This window comes from Narcine bancroftii, chromosome 8 (genome assembly GCF_036971445.1).
Source record: "Narcine bancroftii isolate sNarBan1 chromosome 8, sNarBan1.hap1, whole genome shotgun sequence".
NCBI lineage: Eukaryota > Metazoa > Chordata > Chondrichthyes > Torpediniformes > Narcinidae > Narcine > Narcine bancroftii.
Window position 1 is genome coordinate 89617996 of NC_091476.1, and position 26999 is coordinate 89644994.

Sequence of the window (26999 nt, forward strand, 5' to 3'; positions counted from 1 at the left end):
CCATCTCAGTAACCCCTCCCTCACACTATCCATCTCCATGAGGGCCCCACCTCCACCAGTCCCTTAATCTGTCTCCAGTGCATCCATAAATGTGTGTGTGTGTGTGTGTGTGTGTGTGTGTGTGTGTGTGTGTGTGTGTGTGTGTGTGTGTGTGTGTGTGTGTGTGTTTGAGTGTGTGGTGCATGCATGCATGTGTGTGCACATGCGTATACATGTGTTTGTGAAGTGTGTGCGTGTGGAGGTTGTGTGTGTATGCATGTGTGTGCATGTATATGTATATACATGTGTTTCTGGAGTGTGTGTGTATGCATGTGTGTGCATGTGTGTGTACATGTGTTTGTGAAGTGTGTGTGTGTGGAGGATGTGTGTATGCATGTGTGTGCATGTATGTGCACGTGGAGGCTGTGTGTGTATTCATGTGTGTGCATGTATATACATGTGTTTCTGAAGTGTGTGTGTGTATACATGTGTGTGTACATGTGTTTATGAAGTGTGTGCATGTGGAGGCTGTGTGTGTATGCATGTGAGTGCATGTATGTGTTTATATATACATGTGTTTCTGAAGTGTGTGTGTATGCATGTGTGTGCATGTGTGTGTACATGTGTTTGTGAAGTGTGTGTGGAGGGTGTGTGTTTGTGCATAGATGTGCATGTATATGTGTGTGCATGCATGTGGGTGTGCACACATGTGTGTGTGTGTGTGTGTGTGTGTGTGTGTGTGTGTGTGTGTGTGTGTGTGTTTTTTAAATTTAGACATACAGCATGCTAACAGGTCCTTCCGGCCCACGAATCTGTGGATTCCCAATTAATTCCCAATACCCCAATTAACCTAAAACCCTGTACGTTTTTAAGGGTGGGAGGAAACAGGAGCACCCTAAGTAAACCCACACAGACACACGGAGGATGTATAAATTCATTACAGGGAGCGCCAGATTTAAGCCCAGATCACTGGTGCTGTAATAGTGTTGCACTAACCACTACATTAACCATGTTACCCCTATACTAACTATTCCATGGTCCTTTTGACATGGGAGATGTGTAGTGTGCCTGATCTGTAGGATTGCAACGATAAAACAGCCTGAGACCCAGTCTGGAGCAGGAGCTTGGAGAGTCAGCATGTGCTTTGGTTAAATCAGAGGTTCTCAATCTTTTTTTTCCACTCACATCCCACTTCAAGTAATCCCTATGCCATCGGTGCTCTAAGATTAGTAAGGGATTGCTTAAGGAGGGGTGTGAGTGGGAAGGGAAGGTTGAGAATCACTGCCCAATTGTTACTGAAATATTTTACTTGAGAAAAATTGTCATTGGCTCATTTCCTTTGGAGTTATGAAACCGTGCACATAACGAGTCAACGAGGGACGATTAAAACAGTAGTTTTCAAACATTTTCTTTCCACCCACATACCACCTTAAACAATCCCTTACTAATCACAGAGTACCGATGGCATAGGGAATACTTAAAGTGGTATGTGAGTGGAAAGATAAAAGTTGAGAACCACTGGCTTAAATGTTCTGCCTTGCAAACAAAATAGGATGTACATAAAATGCATTGAATTTAAATCTTGGGGCTCCTTCCTAACAATGATTTGGTAGTATCTTTAGAGGAATGGCTGCAGAGGTTCAAGAAGGCGCCTCACCTTCAATCACTCACGGACAATTAGATGAGGTACATTAAATGTGTCTTCCGATGTGAAACACATGTAACTTCTTCCTCTCACTGTGACATTCCGTAATGTTGAAAGTGAGACTCACTCTTTGGTTCACTTGCAGTGTGGGGGTATCAAATAACGCCGCTGATTTTCAGAATTTCACAGACTGGTGCAAGCAGTGAAGACAAAGTCCTGACCCCCATAGATTAAGCACAGCCCACATTACTCTCAACAAAGAGCTCACAACAAAGGAGGGCCTGGAACCCTACTAATGCATGAAGAACCATTAGCACCATCCAACGATAAGGCCTGTGAACTATGTGCAGCTGGGTTATGGATTAATTATCCAGCATTCTGCAGTAATTACGTCCATTAAACAATGTCTCACTTGAGCTTTTTTGCTGCAAAATATGTATTTAATGTTGTAATTCTATAACTCAAGAGGAGAAAGAGGAATGTTGTTCAAAGAGACAGATTAGAAGCAGGATTTTTTTTCCAGCAAGCAGCTGCGCAAGCTGTTGTGGAAATGGTTCAAATTTCTTGCCGCTCAAATGAGGCTCCATTCAAATTGCTCACGTTGCCTATTTTTCAGAAATGATGCATTTGTGCATTGCATCTGCCCTGTAAATCTTCCATTGTCACCGGTGTGGCTTTTGCAAGGGGGGGAGGGGCGGTTCTCAAGTGCCCAGAGGTCCCTGCACAAAAGGAAGTTTGGCAAAGTTCAGGTTGTGCCCCTGATTGGTTTTCTGTGAGGGATCCTGGGCACCAGGGATGAGATGGGAAGGATGGTGGATGCTGCTTGTCTTCCATTTCAGAAAGAAATTACAATGCTTCTGTGACCTCTGGGAGCATCCTGGGTTTCCCTTATGCAGGCAGCACACAAGTCACCCCTCAGTGAGGACCCAGAATGGGGGAGATTTCCATAAGCTGTTCCCATCCATTCAGAATGACAGATTTTAATCATACACACTTGCCATTGAGTTTTTGCCTTATCATTTTACTTACATCTATTGCTTCTATTTAAGTTTTCAAACTTAATTATACAAGATTTGTAATTATATGGTCATAGAGTCATACATATTGGAAACAGACCCTTTGGCCCAACTTGCCCAGGGCAGTCAAAAATGCTCACGCATATGAGTCCCAACTGTTGGCCCATTCTACTCATTCTACACATGTGTCCAGACATTTCTTAAACACTGTAAAAGCACCTGACTCAAACACCTCCTCTGGCAGCCCATTCCATACACTCACCACTAAAAAATAGTTACTACAAAAGAGAATGAAAAATAGAACTGCATTGTTGAGGGAGGAAACCTGCAGCCTTTTTGATTGTGGCAAGCAGGCCATCTCTATCCATTACCCCTCTCCGTTTTCTGAGGGAACGTGGAGATCACCAATTTTGGGGTGTACTGCTCAGAAACAGACCCTTTGAATGAGCGATTCTCAACTGGTAAATAAAATACTTTAAATTAGATAAAGATCTCTTTAACTTGAAAATATTGCTCAGTCATTGCCACGAGTGGGCCATGCACGTTAGGCCAGAAACCAGGTAGGTCTGAGACCGATAAAGGCTGAGAACCACTGCTTTGAACCATTCTGTCCATAAAACATCCACTGATGATCATGCCATTCACCAGCATTGGGTCTGTTGCTGCCTCTTTAATATGTGAGCGTTTCTGTCGGCACCATTGAGCTGTACGTTCTAGTGTCCAACCACCCTTCAGATCCCCTTTAAACCTTCTCCCCCTCACCCCACCCAAAACTTACACCCACACCAGCTTCTGTGGTTAAAGTGAAATCGTGATTTGAGTAGATAAGCGATCCCTGCATCACGAATAGTCTGAGAAGTGGAATGAAGTTTACTCTTGTGGTGGTACACCACTGGCCTACTGCAGGGGGCCACCTCTGTACCTGCAGAAGAGCACAGGGACAAGACAACACCTGGCCGACTGTCAATCAGCCGACCTGAATGGACCAAGCCCCACCCAGTCGTGTGTCAGTCACCCTCCGGAATATAAGCCTGAGCCGGCCCTTCGAAGACAGTCTCAGAGTTTACAGTAGCTCTCCTCACAGCTGGCTCTGTGGAGTTTCACGCCGAATAAAGCCTGTTGTACGGTTTTTTGGTTTTGTGTGTTTGGTTCTGACCGACAGCGCACCACAACTCTCACCAAGTACAATATGTACGAAAAAAAATTAATGACGATCATTGCAGATGATGTGGCTTCACATTGTGGAAAATTGTGATTAAAAACTCTTTTCTTGGAACGCAATCCTGCTGTTAACATGGGAGTTGCCTGCATATTAGAAAACAATTCCTAACATTTGTGAACTATATGCTTCCAGCCATAAGGTTCTGTTCATAATAGGGTTCCTGGGAATGGTTTGGATTTGTGCTTGAGTTATTAAAGATGTTGTGTTAATGGAAGCTGAATATGTCACGAGTTGTATCAGTGATTGTAAGCAGAGTCTGAGGATCATCTAAACCCAAACTGTAACAGTAGGGCTGGAGAAGGGCTAATCAATCTGAATTACCCCATAAAACATGCTGTTGATTTCTGCACCTATGTAATTGAAGTGAACTGGGAATTCACTACTGATGTGATAGTCTAAGGACTGGCTCCTCCCCTGACTCCGCCTGAGTTGCTTAAGTTATCCCCTGAGATAAATCCTGGATCTCTGCCAAAACCCCAGTTCAGTCCAAAGACCACTGTGTGTTATTCTTACTGAATAAGAGCGTGTGGTACGCTCTCTGGTCTTGAATGCTCTCAGTCATGCCGAGTAATATCACCCAGAAAGGTTACAGTGTTATCTTTCACAGAGAACTGTTCATTCCCTGTCTCAGGTTCAAATTTCAGATTCATTGTCGGAGTACCCACATGACATCACATACAGCCCTGAGATTCTTTTTCCAGTGGGCACGGAAGAATTACCACTTATTGGTTGTGCAAAAAAAAACTGTACACAAGGTACACATAAACAAATAAAGAAATGTAAATAAATTGACTGCAATACAGAGAGAAAAAAATCAATAAAGTGCAAAAGTAAGAGTCCTTAAATGAGTCCCTGATTGAGTTTGTTGTGGTGGAGGGGACCTGCTGTTCCTAAACCTGGTGGTGCAAGTCTTGTGGAACCCATACCTCTTTTCGATGGCAGCCGTGAGAACAGAGCGTGTGCTGGGTGGTGTGGATCCTTGATGATTACTGCTGCCCTCCGACGGCAGCATTCTCAATAGTGGGGAGGGTTTTGCCTGTGATGTCCTGGGCTGGGTCCTCTACCTTTTGCAGGGCTTTCTGCTCAGGGGCATTGGTGTCCCTATACCAGTCTTGGATGCAACCAATCAACACATTCTCCACCAAATTTGCCAGGGTTTCTGATATCAAATCATACCTCTGAAAACTCCTGAGGAAGTAGAGGCACTGACATGCTTTCTTCACTATGCTACTAGGTCTTAGCTCCAATCCCAGTCTTATAGCTGCATGGTAAATTCCCAAATGAAGCAGATACATCAAAAGTGCTTTGTAAATCAAATGACATCCCTAATAAAAATCGATGGACTAAATACTTTTTGTCTTATTTCATTCATTTCGATTTCCTTTGACATTGTAAAGTTTGATGATCTTTCCCAGACTAATCTGGTCCGAGAATTGCCCTTTACACATTTTCCAGAATTTCAATTTAATCCCGTTGTTTATTTACATTCTTAGTGGTGATAATGGTTGTGGGCATCTCTAAGGCAGTTTAGTTGAAGGCTGACTATATCATTTCACAGACTATCCCATCAAATTTCAGGCCATAGTGGAGGTGATAAAGTGGATGGCCCTTGTTGTTTGTCTTCCTGGTTTTCCCAAGGCTCTTTGATTGCTTAAGTTAAACTAGAGTATCTATCAGTTTCATTTCCTGGTGGGAAAGTGTCCACAATGGAATCTGGGAATACAGATACATAATTCCCTGAAAGTGGTGTCACAGGTAGATGGGATTGTAGAGAGGTTTTTTTTGGCATATTGGCCTTCATAAATCAAAGTATTGAGTATTGAAGTTGAGATGTCATGGTAAAGTTGTGTAAATCATCAGTAGAGGTCAAATTTGGAGAATTGTGTACAGTTTTGGTCACTTAACTACAGAAAAGATATCAATAAGATAGAAAGAGTGCAGAGAAGATTTACTAGGATGTTGCCTGGACTTCAGGAACTGAATTACAGGAAAAGTTTAAACAGGTTAGTACTTTATTCTGACAGAGTAAAAATAGGTAGGATTTTTCCACTGAAGGTAGGTGAGATACAAACCAGAGGACATGGGTTAAGGGTGAAAGGGGAAAAGTTTAACGGTAACATGAGGGGGACTTTCTTCACACAGAGAGTGGTGGGAGTGTGGAATGAGTTGCCAGCTGAGGTGATGAATGCGGGCTCAATTGTAACATTTAAGAAGAATTTGGACAGGTACATGTATGGAGGGCTATGAACTGGGTGCCGGTCAGTGGGACTAGGTAGAATAATAGTTTAGCGTGGACTGGAAGGGCCGAAGGTCCTGTTTCTGTACTGTAGTGTTTTATGGTTCTGGGGGGGGGGGGGGGGGTCGTTATGAGTGCATAGGGCTCTGCCACATTCAACATTGACTTTATGGATTAGCAAACTAGTTAACATCCTTTATAAGATCCGACAGCCAATTTTCACCAAAGCTGCTTGTTTGCGATGATGAAGAAGCTCCTTGAGTGACAGGTTATGCCCAGGACACCAATGAGGACCTTGTGCTTCAATTCAAGTTCATGTTCAAGTTTATTCTCATCCGATTGTATAAGTACAATCTGACAAAACAGCATTCCCCAGTCCTCAGTGCAAAAACACGCAAACACACATACATAGTACATGTAGAAATAAATGATCATGTGTAGTATATATAAAAATAAATAAATATTGTGAAATAAATAGTAGTGTCTCAGAGGGTTTGTATGAGAAGTTCATCGGTCGTTCAGCAGTCCCACTGCCCGTGGGAAGAAGCTGTTTCTCAGCCTGGTGATTCTGGCACTGATACTCCCTGTATCTCTTTCCCGATGGGAGTAGGTGAAAGACTCACTTGGAGTATTGTGAGCAGTTCTGGGCTTCTCATTTAAGAAAGGATGTGCTGACATTGGAGAGGGTTCAACGAATGTTCATTAGGATGACTCCAGGAATTAAAGGGAGCATTTGACAGCTCTTGGCCTGTATTCGTTGGAATTTAGGAGAATGAGGGGGGAATCTTATTGAAACATTTTGAATATTAAAAGGCATTGACAGAGTAGATGTAAAAAGGTTGTTTCCCATGGTGGATAAGAGGGCATAACTTCAGGATTGAAGGGTGTCCACTTAGAATAGAGATGCCTAAGAATTTCTTCAACCAGAGGGTGGTAAACCTGTGGAATTTGTTGCCGCAGGCAGTTGTGGCGCATTTAAGGCAGAGATTGATATGTTCTTGTTTAGCCAGGGCATCAAAGGTTATGGGAAGGCTAGGCAGTGGGACTGAGTGGGGAAATGGATCATGATTGAATGGCGGGACAAACTCAATGGATTGCACCGTCTATTTCTGCTCCCAAGTCTTACACTGTGTGCAGGTGGTAGGGGCCCTTAAAGATTTTGCTCACCCTGTTCAGACAATGGTCCCAGTAGATCATGTCAATGGGGAGCAGGAAGACCCCCAGTGATTGTCTTTTACTACCTTAGCCGTAGTAAAAGGTAAAGAGTAAAAAGCTTCAGCGTCAACTCATGTCCAGGACACTGTTGAGGACCCCCCTACTCATTGCTGCAGAAAGCTGAGAGCCTCAGGACCTTTGGCCCTACTGAGAGAGTTGATGAGACCTTAACATCACCTCATCTAAAAATAACTGCAGCTCCATTGGGGTAATGCTCCCGAGGCACTCATCGAACCAGGGTGCTCGTTTGGATTTTGCGCTCAAAACTTCTGGTGTGGATGAATCCTGGATGCTCTGGGGCAGAGACATGAATGAACCTTGCCTGCAGATGTTCTGCAGATCTAAGGTGTGTGCCATTGTTTGGGCACAGGACAATTTCCAATTCCCAAAACTGAGCTCTCTAGTATCTATCTGAACATTTAGGTCTAGCCTTGGGTTAAAATTTTGAGCAAGAGGCAGCACCTCTGACAATGCCAATGTAGATTCACATATTTCAAAATGATATGGGAAGCCATATCAGTTTATCCACTAAATCCTTGCTGACTCTTCGACCAATCACATTCCCCCACTTATTTCCCTCTAACCTATTCTCCCTCACATATCCCTAAACACCTGTATGGTTTTCCTGCCACCCACCGATACGAGGTTTAATTTAAAGTAGTCACCAAACAATCCTCTCCTTCCCCCTGCCTATTTTTAGCTCATACCTTAAATTAAATTACTTAAACTAAATTTATAACATTTCTTAATTTATGCATACAGCACGGTAACAGGCCATTTCAGCCCATGAGGCCGTGCTGCTCAATTTTCACCCAATTAATCCACACCTTGGTATTTTTTGAACAGTGGGAAGAAATTGGAGCCCTCAGGGAAAACCCACACAAACACAGGGAGAACGTACAAACTCCTTACAGTCACCGTGGGACTTGAACCCCGCTCCCAATCACTGGCGCCATAAAGGCATTGCGCTAACTGCTACGCCAACCGTGCTGTTCCTTGACAAAGGACTCAGGCTCATAATGTTGTTTATATTGCTTTGCTTGTTGTCGATGCTGCGTGACTTGTTGAGTTTCTCCAGCACTTATGTGTGTTGCATGGGAAAAGGCCATTCAGCCCACTGAGCCCATGCCAGACACCAAGCATCCATTTACACCAATCCTACACTGATCCCCTTTTAGTTCTCTCTGCATTTGCACCATCTCAGCAGAATCCACCACTCCCCTGCACACTAGAAACAATTTACAACACCAATCAACCTACCAGCACCTTTGGGATGAAAATGGGGGAAACCCACATGATTATGATGAAAAACATGCAACGTCCAGCATCTGAGGTCAGTCAAACCCTGGTAATGGGGCCGGAGAGGCAGCACTCACCTTTCTACACTGCTGAGATCTGGCCTCAATCATTCTGCAGCTCCACAATGCAGAATCCACGATCCATCTGATCCAGTTCTGTCTACTTTCAGCGGGCAAGTGTAGAGGTTAGCCTGACACAAAAAGGTACCGGGGGTTGGAGATTAATTGGGTACAATTGGGCTGAAATGGCCTGTTATCTTTTTTAAAAATTACAGCACCGGTGACCCGGTGACCCAGGTTTGAATTTGGCACTGTCTTTCAGGAGTTTGAACATTCTCCCCATTGTCTGCGTGGGTTTGCTCTGGGTGCTCTGGTTTCCTCCCACCACCAAAAATGCATGTATTGGTGTATTTTGCTCGTGGGCTGGAAGGGCTTGTTACCGCGCTGCATATCTAAAAGAAAATCACAAGGAGTCCAAATTTCTGCCCTGTCTCCTCTCTCCCTCCCCACTGTGTAATTTTCTGAGTCATTAATCTGAAGCTGCATTTTCCATGTTGGAAGTCAGAAGGTAGAAACTGCTGCAAGACATTTTCTGTTGGATGCGTTTGATGGTTTCCATCAACAAGCATTACATTGATATACCTCCTGCCAGGCTGCTTGTCGATTTCCCTCCTCAGATATCCATCTTTGAAACTATTCCACTTGGAAGACTGTGTGGTTTGGGCCTCCTTAACAATGCAGCCCTGAATTTAAAACATGGCTGGATGCCCAGTGTTGCTGGGACCTGTCATCTGGTCCTACTTTTCTGCAATCATTTGCTCTCCTGGGATTTCAAGTTCTGGCATTCTCCAGTGACTGTTGGGGAAAGGAAGATTGGGGATGGGGATGTTTAAGAGTGGGGAGGGATAGATGTAGATTCAGATTACTTCCAAAATATTGGCCACATTTCTGCTTGAGTTATTCATGGATTGTGTTTCAACTTAATGCAAGCTGATTTGCAAAATGGACTGCCCTGCACATTTTAGAGTTAATCGCAAAAGTCTGCAATGCTGGGGTCCAGTGCAACGCATAAATAGGCTGGGGAAACTCAACATCCTTAGGAGGTAAAGAATAGCCAAAGTTTCAGGCCTGAGCCTCTTTCCAGGCCCAAGATGTTGGTTTCCCTTGACTTCCACTGGATGTTGTGTGACCTGCTGGGTTTCTAAGCCGTGTTTGTGCATTCCCATCCATATATTGGCTGACTGGGGATTTTTATAATGCGAGAATGTTAAAGTGACTGCCCTTTGAGGAGCATTTTCAATTCATGGACATTTGGATTCAGGGAAAGGTGATAGCGAGCCCTTCCACACAAGACCCTCAAGTGGCAAAGAAGGAAAGGAATTCTCTTTAGAAATAAAACATGAATTTTGTTGTCTGAAAACTCATGTTTTATTTCTAAAGAGAATTCCTTTTTCTTCTTCTTTCTCTTTACTCAGCTTTTTCTTCATATCCACCTATGATCTCTTATCTGTTTTCCTCTTCCTGCCCCTTCCTTCCTCCTCGCCCCCATCTCTCCTTTATTCAGGTGCCTGCCTGATTTTGTCTGTATCTGACGAAGGGTCCAGACTTGAAATGTTGGTTCCCCTTTACACCCTAAGGATGTTGCGTGACCTGCTGAGTTTCTCCAGCATGTTGGGACATTGCACTTATCCCCAGCAGATCTTTTTGGTTAACCATTTTCCTTTTGAGTTGCCCTCCCTTTTAGCTGAAAGTGGTTCTGAACTTAATGAATGTTGTTGATAAATCGGTGACCTCACGCCAGCAGGGGCAGCGCTGTAATTATTATTTCCATCGTTGCAACAGTTTGCGGCATTCTGTAGGTTATGAGGGGGCATTGTGGAAGATAGTATATACCTGCTCAGGCCTAGCTCAATGTGACAAGCTCAGATACTGTAAAATGTTTTACCTGAACAATGGTAAACAATTAATGGTCTCTCAAACTCCTGTGCAATTATCCATAGATAAAAAATTAGTAAGCTGAGCCTAGCACTTGCCCACTGCAGACTGTCAGTGCACCTCACCAGTGTCCTGGTTGAGTGAGATGTTGCTTTTAGTAGTTTGCCATTTTTGAAGCATTCTTTCTTCTTTAAATAATAACAGAATCAGAATTTATTGTCATGACCATGTCACAAAATCTGTTGTTTTACTGCAGCGTCACAGGGTAAATATTTATATAAACCACCTGACAAAATAAATACAGTGCAAGAAAAAGAAAAAGTCAAAATGAGGCCGTGTCTGTGGTTCTTCATTCATTCAGGAATCTGATGGCAGCGGGAAAGAAGCTGTCCTTGTGCCACTGAGTCCTTTTCCCCAAAGGGACCAGAGTGAGGAGGGCATGGCCTGGGTGGTGGGGGTCCTTGAGAATAGAGGCTGCTTTGTTAAGACACTGTCTCTTGCAGATGTCCTCGATGGAGTGAAGACTGGTGCCCATGATGTCGAAGGCAGAATTAACCACCCTCTGGATTTCTTTCTTGACCTGAGCGTTGGCATTTTCGTACCAGGCAGTGAAACAACCAGCTAGAAAGTTCTCCACAGTACACCTGCAGAGAATATCGAGAGTCTTTGGTAACACACCAAATTTCACCAATCTCCTCACAAAGTATAACCGCTGGCAAGCCTTCTTCATGATTGCACCAACATGGAGTCATCAATGCCCTCATTTACCCAAAAGACATTATCTTATCCTTTCTCTCTCCTGGAGGAACAATTACGCATTTCTGACCTTATGCTTCATGACAACATCAAGGCAGTGAGGTTCTGCAAGATGTCTGAATATAGGAAGCTTTACTTCCCCAAGCTGAGATCTGCAAGTGCACTTTCCAGCGGAGTTAAAGCAATGGTTCTGAGGGATGGGAACACTGGGAACTCTCCACCTCAGGAACTCCAAACATGACCCAAATACACTTGGGCATTTGCACAGTTTATCATGCCCCCAAGGCTGAGAGGATCCGATTTTAGATTCAGCCATCATTTTCTTTGGTTTGCTGGCCCAACTAACAAAACAATCAGTTATACCAATGAAGCAAAACGTTTAAGGGAGCAAGTCTCAGGTAAGATCTGAAATTGAGCCATAACCAGGACGGGCAATCAAACACTTAGCTAATGAGGTGGATCTTAGAAGGATCTCATCAATATCCCAGTCACCCAAATGTGGGCCAGCCTTAATGGATTAGCTGGTCATTTTTGCTTGTTTTTTTTTTACATTTCATTTAAAGGAAATTTACATAAGATAATAGCATGTTATTTTAAAGGAGGGAGATGTGAAACACCAAGGAGTTCACACTGAAAATGAGGTCTTCCTTTGGTTTGTGATGCGAGAACCCACTGACGTTAGCCACTCTGATTGGAGTTGCCTCTGGCAGGCCTTTAAAAAGAAAGAAGCCCATGACACGATTTGGAGAACAGAAGGGAACATTTACATTTAAATTCTATTTACAACCCGGTAGAAGCCATTTCTGGCCATTGAGATCCATTTTGCCCAATTACACCCAATTAACCTGCAACCCCCTCCTACAATTCGAAGGGTGGAAGGAAACTGGAGCACCTGGGGAAAGCCCCAACAGGTCATGGGGATAACATGCAAACTCCTCACTGACAGTGCCAGACTTGAACCCAAGACACTGGCTCTGTAATACCATCATGTTAACTGCTATGCTAAATGTGCCACCCTAGTGCCCTGCTTACATTCCCTCCCTCAACAGCTCTATGGCAGAGAAAAGGAAATAGGTGAAGCTGAATTAACATTGTCAGCAAAAGTGACAAAGAATCATAGTCATAAGGACAGAATTGTCCTTTCAGCCCATCGAGTCTGCACTGACCCATTAAATGACTGCTACAGTTTGTTCCAGAAATACCCCTTTGATTTCTGTCAAGGTTTGTGATAACAAGTTAAACAGGAATGTCTGGGGCTGGGCTTCTCCAGCACTTTTGTACATTGCAATAAATTACTTTCCATCAGTAATCTTCTCTCATGGGTGCGTCCTAACTACTTGCAGAAGATATGTTGAACCATCAAAGAACATGGTCTCTTATTCCCCCACCCCCTCCCCCAGGGCAAATCAAAATTCTTCATGGTCAATGATGTCCAACAGCTCCTCCTTTGATCTGAACCACACCTGACCTTTCCCATCTCACATCCTTCCCCTCCAATTTGCATGGAGAAATTTTAAATTCCTCGGCACCGGGCTACTTTCATCCGTTTGCAAACTTTTCCATCTGAAAGTTTGTAGCATTAATCTGAGAAAAGTGGACCCTTAGTGGATATTGAAACTATCTTTGGGTTTTGATATGCACCAACTCCGAGATTGCAATAACTTGGAACGCTTGTTTATGTTCCATTAACTGGAATCAGATGGCAGGGATCAGCCACTTCAGTCACTCTCTCTGAATTATCCTCATGTTAGTATAACTCCAGCCATTCAATGCAAGTGTCTTAATTATATACACTTTGGGTTAAAATGACAATGCAATTTTCAACAATTCACTTTAAGAGGTTTTGGATGAAGTCCACATTTTCACACCAGGGAGGTTAAACTTCTGGGAGGAGAGGATGAGATTACAGGTTGGTCAGTCTGAAGAGAGCAGGCAGTAGATCCTTCAAGTTGAGTAGCTTCAGTTGGCACCACAAACCTGGGACCTGTGCTTTCCGTCCTGACCACTTTGCCAGGACATTGGATAATTTACTCAGATCTCCTTATAATTTGTGGATTAAGGTGATAAAGAGCAATTCATTCAAAATATCCTTTCCTTCTGTGAGGTGTTCAAACAGGAAAATCCTACAAAATATTTAGTGTACAATTGAAAGGTCTTTTGGAGCGAGTTAGCAGAGAAGCTACTTGAAATGGACAATTTAAGAGGTTCAGGAGACATGGTTTCTGTTTTAATTCCAAAGGGCTAACCCTCCTCAGGTATCTTAGCTTGTGAGTCAGTTCCTGATGGCTCCAGGATGGATAACTAGATTGGCTGATTTTAACCTCAGCTGCCTGGTATGCAAGAGCAAGCAAAAGACTAAAATTAACCCTTCCATCGTCTGCACTCCCAGCCTCATGTTTGGGAATGAAAAAACCATTGTGGGTCACAGAGCGCAGCTGACTTTCCGGCCCGAATATTAGCCTGAAAGTGACTTTCAAACTGTGGCATGGATTTCTTTGAGGGGCAGTCACTTGGGAATGTTACTTGAGCAGGTTGGAATCTCCAGTCTCAAGTCAAAGGAAGAATTCAAGTTTAATTTTTTTTATTTTAACAATACTGCATGGTAAAAGTTCCTTCTGGCCCATGAAATCCATGGCACTCTAATTAATCTACCGGCCCCGTATGTTTTGGAGGGTGGAAGGAATCTGGACCTCCCAGAGAAAACCCACGCAGGTCACAGGGAGAATGTAAAAACTCTTTTCGGTCAGTGCACAGTACAAGTTCAAGTTCTAGTTGACTATCATTTGACTCTACATATACAATGAGACAAAACAGTATTTCTCCAGATGTCAGTGCACACACAATCACATGTACATAACGATATAATTTAAAATAAATATTTTGGAATGATTTACTAGGCTACAGGATACTGCTCATTGCTCTCTCGGCCTGCGGGAAGAAGCTATTCCCCAGTCTGGCACTCATGACTTTGATGCCCCTTGTTTCCTCTGTGATGGTAGTGGGTTAAAGATACTGTGTGCTGCATGTTAAGACCATCAATAAAACTTTAAGCCCAATTTAAGCAATGCTCCCAGTGAATGACATCAATACAGGAAAGGGTGACCCCAGTAATCTTCTCAGCTGTTTGGATAATCCTCTGTGTTGACTTCCAGTTAGATGCTTTGTATCTCCTAGCTGATGGCGATCACCTGAATGATCACAGCTGCATTTAACCGGCAGTTCAGAGTGGTCGGTGAACGTGGACTAAGGGCTGCACTCAGATTCACGAGACGTCAGGACAGAAAAGTAGCCGCTTTCAGGAGGCCAGAATACCCCAATGTAAAGTCACCTAAAATACCCGAATGTGGCTGTTGGAAGGCCACCTGAAAGCAGAAAACTCTGACCCCGAGGAGTACTTGCCCGACCCTCCTCAGGTGGGCCATATATTCTCCGCTTCCGAGCGCTCCTCCTAGGCACCTGAAAGCAGGCGGGACTACGGCCACGGTTGACAAGAGCCAGCGTTTTCTCTGTGGCGCCTCTCCCTGCTGCAGACCGTTCAGGTGCCAGAACAGCACTGCCACCTGAATGTCGCTTCGCGCATGCCCGCAGCCAGCTCCAGAGCAGCATTCTCCCAGCTATTCAACCTGAGAGCGGCTATTGACTCAGGTGGTAGAGCCACTGCCTCGCAGCACCAGAGACTCCAGTTTGATCCTGACCTCTGGTCACAGGGAGTTTGCACATTCTCCTTATGACCACGTGGGTTTCTTCTGACTGCCCCAGTTTCCTCACACAACCTAAATATGTGTCGGTTGCTTGGTTAATTTAGCCATTGCAAACTGCCCCAGTGGAGGTGGGAGACAGAATCTGAGGGGAGTTGATGAGAATGCAGAGAGAATAAAAAATAGAATTGGTGTAGAATTGGTGCAAACTGGTGGTTGATGGTGGACTGAAGTGTCTCTTGCTGTGACTCGATGTCTTCATTGGGATTTTGCTAGCTCCATCCTGGTTGAGGAGCATGTGCTTGTCCAGAGAGAGGACATGCACATGCTCCTAATACCCAATAACTGGGTCATTGTGAGAAGTGGTTTAATAGCCTATCCAGGTCAGGGAATTGGAGCAGGCCTGTGGATCCACCAACATTCCGTGCTTAAAGCCATACATTTCCAGTCTCTTGCCAGATGATCTCTCTCAAATCAGTTTGTCCTTCCACAGGAGAAAACCTTCCTCAGCCCTCGACTTACCCTTCCAGCTCAATCCTTATCCAAGGGTATGCATATGTATTCTCAGCCCTTGCAGCCAATAAGCTCAAATATGCAGGTCAATTCCTCCCCCTCTCTCACCAGTCTTGTTTTTTTTTGCTATCCTGTAATGGAAAGTGGAGCATATAACAGCAAGAGAGGAGTTAGTGGGATAGACAGGGGGGGAGACTATCAGAACTGTTAAACTAAAAGCTTGTTCAATATGGACAGGCAGAGCTTTGATTGATGTTTACCTCCAACCAATTTACTTTCAACCCGATTGCCTGATAATTTATTTCATCCTGATTTGTGGAAACTTGCCCTGCACAATTGGTAGCCATTTCTTACGTTACATCAGCGACCACACATTTGAAGGGTTTCTGTACCACTAAGGCAAATTTGTGTAACACAGAAACCATGATATCAAAGCAAGTCTTTGTTCATGTTTAACCACGTTCCCTAGTTTTGTGCCTTCTCCAACCTTTGACATTGTGCCATTGTTCCAACCCTAAACCATTTGGAACATTATGACACACAGCCGCAGGTGGCGTGGTTGACGTAGCAATTAGCACAATGCTGCTACAGCGCCAGCCATCAGAACGGAATTTGTACGATCTCCCCATGTCCGTGTGGGATTTCCCTGGGGCCTCCTCTTTCCTCTCACTGTTCAAAAAATGTACCGAGGTGTAGGTTAATGGGGTGCAATCAGGTGCAATAGGGCTCATGAGCCGAAAGGGCCTGTTATGATGCTGTATGTACAGTATGTGTAAATTAAAATTTAATTAAAAATTTAGCACAGCCCTTCCTTCTGGACAAGAACTTATTGCAATCTTTCTGATTTCTGACTTTTAAATGTTTTTTTAATCTTCGATGCCACATCCCTATTGACTGTACCTTAATTTTATCAGCAAGACTTTCACATCAAACTTCCTTTAAGAATTCACCTTTACAATTTTGCGGGAGTATTAAATTTTTTATCTTTGGCATTGGGTTGTTCAGTTTATATTAGTCCGTTAATTATTTTCCCTTTTACACAGATGAGTTTCATTCCAATCCCCTGGTAATGAACATATGGATATATGGACCTTTGGAAAATGTACTCAGCTGGTACCTTTGCCACAGTCTCCCTAGTTTCTCTTAGCTCTGAAAAGTATTTCCCATCAGAATGTCTTTTTACTGACTTCTATCATTATTGCAAGATTATGGCCAGATCTATGATTATGCTATTCTAATCACTGCACTTCCCCTGTAACCTTCCAGTCACGTACACACACCCCAATCTAGATGTTTGTTCGCTCCTGAATCTAGGCCAGTGGTTCTCAACCTTTTTTCTTTCCACTCACGTACTACTTTAAGTATTCCCTATACCATCGGAGCTCTGTGATTAGTAAGGGATTACTTAAAGTGGTACGTAAGTGGAAAGAAAAAGGTTGAGAACCACTGATCTAGACTTTCTGCCCTTGGAAATGTTGTGACTGTTTTATGCCTTTGTAAAGTTGAGAAGCTTGCTTGGCCATTTCTGAAGGCAGTTCAGAGTCGAACCAGATTGCTTGGGACCAGAGACACCTGGAAAATCCCAAAAATGTTAATGAACCAGATGGACTTTTATAATAATCTTATGATATCCAATACTGATAGTAATGTTTTGTTTCAGATTTGCCTAATGAATTGAAGTCCACAGCTGCTGGGCTGAGATCTGAACAATCTTCGACATTAGTCCAGTAACAGAAGACCAAAACTAGCATCCTCAGTGATCTGAAACAGACTGGCAACCTCCACTCCTGAGAAAATGATGGCATATTCTTGTCACTGAAAATTGTCACACCATGTCAGTGCCACAGAAGGGATTTGAACTCATAGCTTCAGTTTATTCAGTTGAATTATTAGCTGTCCAGCACAATAATGTAGCCAGTCAGCTAATTGCACAATTAACAATATGCATGTAGTTTTAGTGAGGCTGTGTCCTTAAACTGTTAAACATCTTATTTATCTTTTGCAAGAAAAGGATGTTTTGAAGTCAGAGAAACAATTAGTGGAGTTGGGTGATGCACCTGCAGTGAGTATATAACAATGAGGAGCAGTGTGTTCCTACGGAGTGCAGGGTTCACATTCCCTACTTCCAGCGCAAGTCTGGTGAATAAATCACCCACAGTTCAGTCCGGGCTTAAACAGAGCAATAATTTCCCCTTAACTATACAAACAATGGGGTCAGCAAGGCACAGAGGAAATGTGCAGACAAGCTACATTCAGTCTACAAACAGTAAACTTGGGCAGTTCACAGCGAGGGTACAATTCAATAAATAAATGAGAATATTCACAAATCAGCTGCCGATTAATAACCGGAGTGAGGCAAACTCAGCTGAGGGAGCGGATGGGATGAATGAAGGAAGAGTATCAGAGAGATTACAGGTAGGAAAGTCAGGGTGTAGACAGCCGCGCTCCTATAGACAGTTTCCTGCTGAGTCAGCAAGTGTGTGGAACAGAGCTCAGTGTCACCACAACTCCAGGACTCAAGGCATTCATCAATAGACTGGGTTCACTCAGGAACATTCATTGCTGTGAAGGGAGCCTCCAAGGTATGATGCACATTAGCCTGGGCTTGTCAAGTAGCAGGGATCACTTGAGACCATTCAGTTCCTAACCTGGACATGTTAATTGATTATTCTCATCTGCTTTTGATGAATTTCCTTGCATTTTCTTGGTGAACTGCCATTTATGTTTTTTACATAGAACTTGCATGATCTTTTCCATTCTGAAGTGTCTCCCTACCTGCACGGAGTGGCCATTCACACAGGAATAACCAAACCTCCAAATATCTGTATCACATCGCGAATTTAGACAGAATACCTGAAGTACGATATTTAAGGAGGCTGGAAGTCCAATTCATTAGCCCCTTGTTCATGGACAAGGCAGTTAACTTTAAACTGCAGGTGTTCCAGGAAATTTATGAGGGGTCTTGGAGGTAAAATATTGGAATGGGAATGGCACCCTCATTTCCGTTCTGACCTTTTTACACAGCCTGCGATCCAGGAAAATGGCAATAATTTCCTGGAAAACAGTGGATGTGTAACAAACATAAATGAGAAAGATACACCTAATTTGCAAGAAGAATGAGAGTGTCCTGTTTGCCTGGGGTCAGTTGGTACCATTGACAAGTGGGCACATTCCTTTGGTATCACCTTGCATCACCACTCCCAGTGTGCCCTCGATGGCCTCTTACCTGAACTGCCAAGTGCAAGTCAAGGGAAACTCCCTCTATCATGACCCATCATAAGCAGGTACAATGCGGGTTGGAGACTGAGTGAAGCTTTGTCCCAATGAATATCCCTGAGGCAGCACAATGTAACTCAGAGACTCAGAAAACAGCGAGGCAACCTTATTTCAAGCCGACAGCTAAATCATCAGTCATCTGATTCTGTTACAGCCATTAGCATTAGTCATCGGCTATGCACAGATGGACGTGCTGGAGAATCTCAGCAGGTCACACAGTGCCCATAGGAAGTAATGGGTTTGCCAACATTTCAGCCCTAGGCCCCTTTGCCAAGGTATACCTCAACCCCACAATCTGCAGATTTTCTCATTTAAATTTTAACTTTAGATATACAGCATGGTATTTCAGCCCATGCCACCCAAATTACACCCCATTAACCTACATCCCTGATAAGTTTTTGAATGGTGGGAGGAAACCGGAGCCCCCAGGGAAAAACCTGATTCAAAACCCAGTCCCGATCGCTGGCACTGTAAAGGCGTCGCACTAACCGCTACGCCAACCGTTTAACGTTTAACAACATAGTTAACAGGCCCTGTTATAATTCAATGGTTCGGGTGGCTGACACCATTACAAGTCTAATAAATGGTAATCAATCCTGTAAAACCCCCATGGTAGGGTCAGCTGACATCGCTATATAGACATGCTGCATTGGCAGCTGACCCAGTTATACCTCCACTGTATGATCAGCTGACCCTATAAAACCACTCTGCAGTGTTGTATGATGTGCCATGATGTACACTCCCAATGATAACAGTAGGTGTAAGCATGAAGATAAATGTCTGTCCATTGCCTCACGTATGATCAAACCAAGATCACCTTTAAGTTGGAGGAGCAACATCTAATCATTCTCAACCCTCACCTGAATCTCCTCCATTTCCTGCCCCCTCTGCCTCCAGATGCAACAAAAACAGGATTCCCCTTTTCCTTACCTACCATCCCACCAGTCTTCGCATCCAACACATTACCCTTTGAAATTTCCATCACCTACAACATGATCCCACCACCAGGCACATCTACCCCTCTCTTTTCCTCTCCACCTTCCATAGGGACCGCTCTCTCTATGACTCCCTTGTACACTCATCCCTTCCCATTCATCACCCCCTTGGCACCTTCTCCTGTAGCAACTCTTCACTTGTGTATCTGTGGGAGTCAACTATTGCATTCAGTACTCCCATTGTAGCCTTCTCTATATCGGAGAGGCCAGACGCAGCCTGGGAGATCGCTTCGCTGAGTACCTTCACTCTGTCCACATCAGTGACTGGGATCTCCCAGTGGCCAACCATTTTAAATCTACGCCCCACTCCCATGCTGACGTGCCTGTCCATGACCTCCTGTAAATTGGAAGACAAACACTTAAAAATCCCTGTGGGCACTTTCCAACCAGACAACATTAACGCCGATTTCTCCAGTTACTGCTAGCCTCTTCCCCATCCCTCTGCCTTCTCTCCTCCAGCTCTCCACCCCCTTCCCTCTCCATTTCCAGAGCCACTCTTTTGCTGGTGTGCCCTCCCTCCCTTTTCCCACCTATTATCTCCTCCCTGTAGAACTGTGCTCCTCCCCCTGCCTCCCTCACCACCATTTTGTTTGAGCACCTGCCCACATTTTGTCCATACCTTGATGAAGGACTTAAAAGCAATACATTAGTTATGTATCTTCACCTTTGCTACATAAAGTACACTTTTTGACCTGCTGAGTTTCTCCAGCAATGTGTTTTTACTAAAAGAAATTAACCAGAATGATTCACTGTACAGATCTGGAGGTAAGAAATAGACATGTTTTAGTATATGAATGATATCTGGGAAGGAATTCAAGGCCTGTTGTTATCGTTTTACAGGGCGAGTTTATGGTCAGGTGGTCAGGCAGTGTTCTACCCGTTCCGACAACTGTTGAATTCTGGCATGATAACGTGATGCTCTTCTCATTTGCATTTATTTAGAACATCACCATCACTGCAATCACTTTGGAACTTGTCCCCTGGTTGTCCTATAAAGACTATCTTCCTGGCTACCCCAATCATACATTATTCAATTAGGAAACCAATAATTTTACCTTGGAAGTGATTAACTGGTTGTAAAGCTCTTGACGACAAATTGGTGAGGTTCCTGTACATGGAATGAGTTTGTTCTGTCTGTGCTTTTCGATGAGTTTGATTCTAAATACTGCCCTTCTTGGCTGGTGTTTGGTTCCTACAAAGCCCACAGCAATACACCTGAAATCATCAGTTCATCCATGGAACAGCCACATTAAGCTCTCCAATCTTGCCACACCCTTCAGTGAATGCACAGCTAAATCTGTCCCTCACATCTCTCTCAATCAACCTGCTGGAGGGATTCAGCAGGTCGTGCAGCATCAGTGGGAGACAAAGAACGGGGGATGGTTCAAGGCCAGAACCCTTCGTCGGTCTAGGAGCGAGCAGCTTGACCCATTGAGTTTCTCCAGAAGATTGTTACTCCAGACTGGCATCTACAGTGTCCTGTGTGTCTCCTCAAATCTCGCTCCCTGTTTTAGTCTCCACACTGTTACAACTCATAGCAATCTATTGGTCTCAGTCAGTGGCTTTGAATCCCAGACTACCAGAGACTCAAGTTCCACCACACCATGTCAGAACTACATTTGTACATTGTTATTTTTTTAAATGTAGACATGCAGCACAGTAACAGGACCTTCCGGCCCATGAGCTTCTGCCCCCGCCACGTATACTGTACCTATTAGCCGAGCTTCTGCCCCCGCCACGTATACTGTACCTATTAGCCTACAACCTGGCTACGTTTTTGAAGGGTGGGAGAAAACCAGACTGCCCGGAAGAAACCCAATCAGACATGAGTAAAATGTACAAATTACTTAAGACAGCACTGGATCAAACCTGGGTGGATGGCACTGTAATAGCATTGTGCTACCCGTAATGTAAAAGACAATAAACCCTCATTAATCACTGACAGCGTCAACAGTGAGTCACCTTAGACTAAGGTTTTGCTTTGACATTAACCTTTCCTTCATCTGCTACCCATTCACAGCTGACACCAAGCCAAGTCTCCACAGATGCTGGCGGCACACACTTCCCGGAAGAAAGCCGACAACTGGAATTCCAGCCGTTCATTCACGACCGGATGCCTTTAGCAGATGGGCTCCCAGTGTCTTGCAGTGATGGACGTGCCAAATGCTCATGCGAGTTAATCCATCTTGGGCTCAAGCCACTTGTGTTGACAAAGCCCAGTTGTGGTAAAATTGCTTTCGGAGCTCAGGGCAGCCTGCTGTCTCAAAGGGATCCTGAGCTGAGAGTCAGTGCTGGTTTTGCAAGGGGCCCACTTTAAGTTGGACATCAAAATATCCAAGACCGAAAATGGTCATTTTTACTACTCTGTCCATTTCATTTGCTGAGTAATAAACGGGCAACTGCTGTTTGGTTGGAACTGTTAGGTTGCTCCAAACCTTTCCACTGTCTCTAAGGGAATAAATGTGATTCCTCCTTGGTGCATGTAAATTTTAAATTTAGACATAAAGCACAGTAACAGGCCATTTCAGCCCACGTGTCCGTGCTGCCCAATTACACCCAATTAACCTGCAATGTTTTGAAGGGTGAGAGGAAACCAATGCCCCCAAGGAAAACCGGAGACAGTGCAGGATTCAAATCCCGGCCCCGATCGCTGGCGTTGTAACAGCTATGCCAATCATGCCACCCAATGTAGTAACAATAATTTTGTACAAAGGACTTTAAAGGCCACGTGCTGGGAATACAAAGGTATAAATTGTCAGATGATCCTTTGATTCCAGGAAGAGAGCCTCGCCTTTTGCTTGTAGCATGCACATTGCCAGGAAAGGAAGGAATTGGGTCATCAGGACTGGAGTTTCACCTAGAATGGAATGAATAATTAGAAATTAGAAGTTTCCTTTCCTTAAGTTTGATGAAGTCTTGTTAGTGTAGAAAAACTTATTTATCACTTTCTTTGTTTGCTAAAATAGCATTAGTGTAGTAAACCTCTCACAGAGAGCAAAGAGAAAATGCACAGGAGAGAGAGAGATCAGCTCATCGAGTGATGTCACAATAACAACCTTGAAATGATTGTGGACATCAAGAGAAAATCAGGAGAACATGAACCAGTCCTTATTGAGGGCTCAGCAGTGGAGAGGGTCAAGAACTTGAAATTCTTGGGTGTCATCATCTCAGAGGATCTGTCCTGGAGCCTCCATGTCGATGCAATCATGAAGCAGGATTGTCAGCCGCTATACATTGAGGAGTTTGTGGAGATTCAGTATGCCATTGAAGACTTTAAAACTTCTACAGGTGTATTGTGGAGAGCATTCTGGCTGGTTGCATCACTACCTGGTATGGAGGCGCCAATGATCAGGTCAACAAAAAAACTCCAAAGTGTTGTTAACTCGGCCTACAACATCATGAACACCAGTTTTCACTCCATTGAGGTCATCTACAAGAGACAAGAAAGCAGCCTCTATCCTCAAGGACCAACCTGACCCAGGTCATGTCCTCTTTGCTCTGCTACCATCGGGAAAAAGGTACAGGAGCCTAAAGACGAGCACTCAGCAGCACAAGGACAGCTTCTTCCCCGCTGCCATCAGATTCCTGATGCACCACCTCACTTTGACTTTTTCTTGCACTATTTTTATTTATTTTGTAAGGTGGTTTAGATGAATGTTTTCACTCTGATACTGCTGTAAAACAACAAATTTTGTGACGAATTCATGACAATAAATTATGATTTTGATTTTTCTCTAAGATTGTTTAACCAATCCTATAGAGTTTTTCAAGATTACCAGAAAAGTTGATGAAGGAAAGGCTATGGATGTTGTCTACATGGACTTTAGTAAGGTCTTTGACAAGGTCTCGCATGGGATATTAGTCAGGAAAGTTCAGATACTAAGTATTTATGGTGAAGTAGAGACTGGATTTGACAACGGCTGGATGGGAGAAGCCAGAGAGTAGTGGTGGATGGTTGCTTCTCAGACTGGAGGCCTGTGACAAGTGGGGTGCCTCAGGGACTGGTGCTGGGACCATTGTTGTTTGTCATCTATATCTACGATCTGGATGAAAATGTGGTAAATTGGATCAGCAAGTTTTCAAATGACACGAAGGTTGGAAGTGTTGTGGACAGCGAAGAAGTTTTCAAAGCTTGCAGAGGGATCTGGACCAGCTGGTAAAGTGGGCTGAAAAATGACAGATGGAATTTAATGCAGACAAGTGTGAGGTGTTGCATTTTGGAAGGACAAACCAAGAAAGGGCATACACAGTAAATGGTAGGGCACTGAAGAATGCAGTAGAACAGAGGGATTTAGGAATACAGGTACATAATTCCCTGAAAATGGCGTCACAGGGGGATAGGATTGTTAAGAGAGCTTCTGGCATATTGGCCTTCATAAATCAAAGTATTGAGTATAGGAGTTGGGATGTTATGGTAAAGTTATATAAGACATTGGTGAGGCCAGATTTGGAGTATTGTGTGCAGTTTTGGTCACCTAACAACAGGATAGATTTTAATAAGATAGAAAGAGTGCAGAAAAGATTTATTAGGATGTTGCCTGGACTTCAGGAACTGAGTTACAGAGAAAGATTAAACAAGTTAGCATTTATTCCCTGGAGTGTAGAAAAATGAGGGGAGATTTGATCGAGGTATTTAAAATTATGAAAGGGATAGACAGAGTAAATGTAAATAGGCTTTTTCCACTGAGGGGAGGTGAGATACAAACCAGAGGACATGGGTTAAGAGTGAAAGGGGAAAAGTTTAGAGGGAACATGAGGGGGAACTTCTTCACACAGAGAGTGGTGGGAGTGTGGAACAAGATTCCAGCTGAAGTGGTGAATGCCGGATCACTTTTAACATTTATGAAGAATTTGGTTAGGTGCATGAACGGGAGGGGTATGGAGGGCTATGGACTGGGTGCAGGTCAGTGGGACTAGGCAGGATAATAATTCAACATAGACTAGAGAGGCCGAGGGGACCTGTTTCCGTGCTGTAATTTTCTATGTTTCTATGTATATGTAATCTCAATATATATAATAAAGAATCTTGTTTAAATATTATACCTGCTTTCCTCGCTATTTTGATTTCTGAGGCCAATCACGTGGGAACACATGATATGAAAGAATATTTGCTCCCCCCATCAATGCCCACTAACATATCCTCACTCTGTGGTGTTCAGACCAGATCTTCCTCACTGGTCCCTGGGTCTCAGCCGAGCTACAACAGATTTCAGAGAAAGCACGAAGGCAACTTCATAGGGTGCAGTGAATGGGAATTCACTGTCTATATATTGTTTAGATGGCTGGCTCCTCCCTCACCTACCCCAATATAAACCCTTGTTTCCCACCTTGCCTCAGATTCATCTGAGGACTATTATGTCTATCAGCCACTGATTGTAAGCTATTTAAAGTGTGTTTGTACTCCACTCTTATCTCTGAGTGCATTTGTTACATAGGGGAAATAGACATTCAACCAAACCATTACAACAAAACAGAGGAGAGGGGATGGGGGTAGGTTCGGATGAGAAAACCATTGGGTGGCATGGTTAGTGTAGCAGCAAGCACAATGCTATTACAGCCGGATTTGAATCTGTAAGGCGTTTGCACATTCTCCTCATGACCTGCATGGGTTTCCTCCGAGTGCTCTGGCTTCCTCCCACCCTCCAAAACATTTGGGGTTGGTAGATTAATTGGGTATAATTGGGAAGCATGGGTTTGTTGGGCTGTATCGTTAAAATAAAGCAAAATTCAGATTCACAAAGCAAAATACTGCAGATGCTCTAAATATAAACGAAAAGCAGAATCCCCTGGAAATGCTCGGCAAGAGGCAGCATCCGTGCAGAAAGCTAGAGTCAGTGGTGGATTTGTGACCTTCCATCAGGGTCTAATGGCTCTGATGAAATAGCATCAACACATGAAAAAACGTTAACTGGGGCAACAAACAATCTTCTGGGGGAGCTCGATGGGTCAAGCAGCATCCGAGGGAGGCACAGGATGGTGAGTGTTTCTTGAAGAAGGGCGTTTTTCAGTGTTCCCTGGTGGAAATTATTAGATGGGCTCAATGGCCTCTTTATTTTTTTTGAATATTTTAAAACCATCATATATACAGTTAAAAAAAAAAGCAAATGATACATATTGTCAATAAGGGATACATGCCCCTTTAGTTGTATCTGGCTTGTGGCAACTTAGTGACGAACAGAATCTTTCATTAAAATGAACCACGACAGAGCAAATCCCACGTAGTAACTTTATGAACAAATGTCAATCCCTCATAATAAGTGTTACCCCTAAGACGTCTCTCAAATGTGTTTACTTTTATTACCTTGTTAACCTCTTATAACTTTCATTGCTTTTGAAATATTTCTAACATCCCAGTCTCTGCATTATTTTGCAGGATGCTCCAAGAACCTTTGCACCCACCATTGTTTTCTTTACAATTCTTCATTGCTATGTGTAACTCAGTAACTCCTGAGTTTAACCCAATTCCACGTTATCCCATGTGTTACTTTGCTATCGCATTTTGTTCTGTAGCAGTCCTTTCATCAATTAGAAAAGCCCAGACAGTTTCATTTCCCTTCGCGAGAGAAGAAGGGGGCATGGTTTTTATAGGCCTTGCTCAATAAACATTCCCCTTTTCATGGAGAGAACAGATACCTGGCTGTCCCACTGACCGCCCCAATGCTTGGAGCTCTCTTTCTTCAGCGGAAGCCAGTCCTGCTCCAAGAGGGATGTGTCCCTGTGCTAGGGAGGTTCACACTGTGCCAAAGGCAGCCTGTGATTGATGAGTTTTGTCTTAACTGTGGTAGGTACGAACAGAATGGCCAATTACGTTCCCTCTCTCCTGTGCACGGTAATAAGGGCTGGAAGGTTGAGGCCTGCTTATAGACATTGAAATCATTGCGTTAATGAAAGAGTGGAGAAATGACAGCATGGGGAGGTGGTCGAGATAAGAGGTCAGAGGGCAAAAATATTCCTCGCTGAGAGTTGCTAACTAATGAGGCAAAACAGCCAGCACTTATTTAAACTTTATCAGAAGAGAAAAGAACAGCAAAATCCGTCGTTGAAACCTAACTGTTGACAGTGCCTTATTATCAGAGAGAGGTCCAGGCCTTTGTGCTTTGGAATGAGAAAGGACAGAGGTCCAGGGCTTGTCATTAAAGTGTGCTCAACAGAAGGAGACAGGGGTCAAGGTTCATTAACACATCTAGTTACAGTCATCAACGACCCCCCTTCGCA